At 35.8% G+C, this 4,525-nt stretch overlaps 1 pseudogene; it reads right to left on the bottom strand.

The window, feature by feature from the left end:
- Positions 1–2,558: 2,558 nt before the first annotated feature.
- On the bottom strand, positions 2,559–2,656 carry LOC132537880 (U6 spliceosomal RNA; annotated as a pseudogene).
- Between the last annotated feature and the right edge of the window lie 1,869 nt (positions 2,657–4,525).

Raw genomic sequence — 4,525 nt, 5'->3', positions numbered from 1 at the left:
TTGCACCAAAGTATAAGACTCTGGGGTGATGGGGGGGGGGGAGGAAGGGAGTGCAGGTCCTAGAACATGAAGGCAGAGGAAATGGGGGTGGGGCAGAGGATGTTGTTGTTGGTGGTGGTGGTTAAAGTGCTGCGTGAAAAACAGGAATGTTAGACACACTATCCCATTTTACTCTTGACTGTAAACCATTAATCCCCCGAAAAGAAAAAAAAAGACATTGAAAAATGAAATATGTTGTTAAAAAAATGAGGATAAAGGAGCATAGAAAAATTACACAGTAAAAGACAGAAAATTGGGCTGGGGCCATAGAATAATGGTTATGCAAAAATAATTTCATGTCTGAGTCACTAAAGATGACAGATTTAATCCCCTGAACCATAATGAGAGATGCTCTGGAAAAAATATATATATAAATAAGTAAAAATAAATAAAAGAAAAATCATAAAACTTCCCTGAAATCTGAGGTGGGGGTGATTAGGCATATTCAAAGATCTTTAGTGTGGGCAAACTATGATTTTTTTGTGTGTGTAAATTTTAACCATTTTTTTCAAGATGGCGGTAGTCATTCAAGTAGACAATACTTTCAAGCACAATACTAATAGACAATACTAGTAGACAATACTAATCAAGCACATAGAAAAATCATGCTAACTTCAGATTTCTCCAAGTGATATTTACCTCCAGAACACTGTAGAATAAAATCTAAAAAGCCATACTAAGAAAACATAGCCCAAGTCCATAAAATAGCTCTCCGGGAGAGTAAAGCTGTTTTACTAGGCCATCAGGATTTGAGAGAGACTCCTACCACATTAGAGGGTTTCAGTGGGATGCATTGGATCGACCTTCTTGTGGTGCATCCCGTGAGTACCCATTCATTGGGGAAACTGACGATCCTTCCTAGCCCACTGAATCCACATGGATCCCAGTCACTTTCAAAGCCAGCAACAAGCAGCTCCTGACAGCTTTCAACCTGATACCGTTGACTGGCTACGGAAGAAGGGCAAACGCTAGAAGAAGAAGAGGGTTTCAGTGATATGCTATCTTTGCCCCTCTCCATGAAAACAAAACCAAAAGTCTCCCCCCCCTTTTTTTTTTTTTTTGTTCATTTTGGAGCATTGATGGTCCAGAGTCAGCGAAAACAAAAAACAGTGGTCCGGGAGGTGGCGCAGTGATAAGGCTTTGGATTCTCAAGCATGAGGTCTGAGTTAGATCCGGCAGTACATGTGCCAGAGTGATGTTTGATTCTTTCTCCTCCTATCTTTCTCATAAATAAATAAAATCTTTAAAAAAAATGAATGAAAAAGAAAATGTAATTCAAGGTGTTCATAATACAGGTATGAATACTAAAACTAAATATTTTCAAGTTTGTAATGTTCAAGGAAATATATTTGTGAGTTCATCCTGAATAAAAGAAACAAACTGAAGAAAAATATAAAAAGAAAAAAGAAACAAACTAATGTGAATATCAATAAACAAAGAATTGAAATATACTAAGAATGGATAAATGACTGATAAAGTTGCAAAAGAAAAAAAAATGCCATAAGAGGAAAACATCAGGAGGTTGACACAGGGAAGTAATTTTTTGGCATATTTTTGAAAGGCAACCAAATATTTCCAACCCTGAAGCTTGTGTTGCTAAAATCCTCACTTCCAACATCTAGTATTTTCATTACATCATATATTTAAATTTAGAACATATTTTTAAAGTAGCATAGCATAAATTCACTATGTGGAGATTGGTATTCCTATTATATGTAACATATATGTATTTTTGAGAAAAGATTGGACCCATTATAATTGGAGACTAGATTTTTTTTAAAAGTGATATTTTAAATGGGTGGCTTAATGGTTTACAATGCAGTTGTTGACACATAAGTACAATTTTTCCTTTCTCTGTGAAAATTCTCTGAAGAACTCTCAACCACAACTTATGTCCTTGTAAATCATCATGCGTCAGGACCTCAAGGCTTCTTCACTTCCTCTCCCCACCCCTTTATTCTCCAGAGTCCTTTGCTTAAGTATAATACTTTATACCCAGTTAAGGTTTCACTTTGTGTTTTCCACTCTGTCTTTTTTTTCATTTATTATTAATTTACTTTTATTGGGGGATTAATGGTTCACAGTAGATATAGTTTTTGATACATGTGTAAAATTTCTCAATTTTCTACCCGCCCCCCACCAGGTCCTCCCTCACCATTGTGCACTGGGAGCTCAACAACCCCTCTTCTCCCAGAGTTCTTTAATTTGGTGCAACACACTAAACTAAGTCCAACTTCTACTTTGTGTTTCCCCTTTCTGTTCTTATTTCTCAATTTCTGTCCATGAGTGAGATCATCTCATATTCATCCTTCTCTTTCTGGCTTATCTTACTTTACATGATTCCTTCAAGCTCCATCCAAGATGAAATTAAACAAAGTGAATTCATCACTCTTAATACCTAAGTAGCATTACATTGTGTATATATCACAACTTTCTTAGCCATTTATCTGTTGAATTCCTAGGTTGCTTCCAAGTTCTGGCTATTACATATTATGCTGCTATGAACATAAGTATACTCAAAAGATATAGAATGTTTCACTAATTTGTGTGTCATCCTTACACAGGGACTATGCTAATCTGTGTATTCCAATTTTGCCAAATCAAGCACTTTGTCTTTATTTCTTAAGTTCCACTTAAAAGCAAGATCACTAGATATTTGTACTTCTCTTGGCTTATCTACCTTAGCCTGATGTCCAAAACCTATCAAATACATAGGGTAAACAACAACAACAGCAAAAACCAACCAAACAAAAAACATTGGTAGAACATTTAATGATTTGCTTCAGAAATGTTTTCAAAGACTCAAGTCCAATAGCGAAGATTACAAAAGCAAAATTAAACCAATGTGGTTATATCACACTGAAATGCTTCTACACAACAAAGAGAACCATCACCCAAACATAAAGACAACCTACAGAATGTGAGAAGGTATTTATAAGGTAGACACAGATAAAGGACTAAAAAACCAAAATAAAGAATTCAATAAGCTTAGCAACTAAACAAACTACCCCACCAGAAAATGGGGTGAGCTTATGAACAGAAACTTCACTAGTGAAGAGATTCAGAGGGCTCATGGGAAAATGCTCACATTCTTTGATTTTCAGAGAAATGCAAATAAAGATAATGAAATAGTACACTGTATCCTTGAGAATATCATACATTAGAAACAAAAGTAACAACAGGTGTTGGAGAGGATGTGGAGGGGGGAGACACTTCTGCACTGCTGGTGGGAGTGTAAATTGGCCCAACCCTTGTGGAAAAAAATGTCTGTATACTTCTCAGAACACTAGAAATGGACTAACCCTCTGACCCTATAAAGTTTCTTCTTGGGAATTACCCAAAGGGAACAAAAGCAACTATTAGAAGAGATCTATGTATACCTGTGTTCATAGCAGCACAACTTATAACAACTAAAACTTGGAAGCAATTCAAATGTCCAGTTGTTATTGATGAGTGGCTAAAAAAAATGTTTTATATATACACATTGGGATTCTACTCAGCTGTTAAAAATGATGAACTCATCTCCTTTGTGTCATGTAGGAGATATCTTTCTCTTTTTATTTATTTTTTTAAAGATTTTATTTATTTATTACTGAGGAAGAGAGGAGGAGAGAAAGAACCAGACATTGTTCTGGTACATGTATTGCCAGAGATTAAACTCAGAACCTCATGCTTGAGAATCCACTGCTTTATTCATTGTACCACCTTCCAGACCACGATATCTTTTTCTTTATCCCAATTTTTATTTGTGATTAATAGTGGGTTACAATCTGATAAGATTATAGTGTATAGTTCCACACCATACCCACTACCAAAGTTCTGTGTCCGCACCTTCCTAACACCTAAAGATAACCATAGTTCTCACAAGTCTTAGAAACAATTTACTTGCTTCTGTTCCTTTTTTTTTTTGTAAGTTCATGTGTATTAGTTTTCTAGATTCCACATATAAGTGAAACTATCCAGTAGTTGTCTTTCATCTCTACTTATTCCACTAAGCATACTCACTGCCAGTTTCATTGGGTAAATCTTTTTTTTTTTTCTTTATTGGGGATTAATGGTTTTCAGTTGATGGTAAAATACAGTAGTTTGTAGATGCGTGACATTTCTCAGTTTTCCACATAACATTTCAACCCCCAACCCCCACTAGGTCCTCCTCTGCCATAATGTTCCAGGATCTGAACCCTCCCCACTATCCCAGCATCTTTTACTTTGGTGCAACACACCAACTCCAGTCCAAGTTCTGCCTGTGTTTTCCCTTCTGTTCTTATTTTTCAACTTCTATCTATGAGTGGGATCACCCTATATTATGCTTTTCTAACTTATCTTACTTAACATGATTTCAAGATCCATCCAAGATGAGGTGAAGAAGGTGAATTCACCATTTTTAATAGCTGAATATAATGCACAATAATACACCCTCAAAGATGTCTATATTCTTTTCCCCAGAACCTGTAAATATGACATCACATGACAAAGGTGAATTAAG

This window comes from Erinaceus europaeus, chromosome 3 (assembly GCF_950295315.1).
Source record: "Erinaceus europaeus chromosome 3, mEriEur2.1, whole genome shotgun sequence".
NCBI lineage: Eukaryota > Metazoa > Chordata > Mammalia > Eulipotyphla > Erinaceidae > Erinaceus > Erinaceus europaeus.
This window is presented reverse-complemented; position numbering and strand designations above follow the sequence as displayed.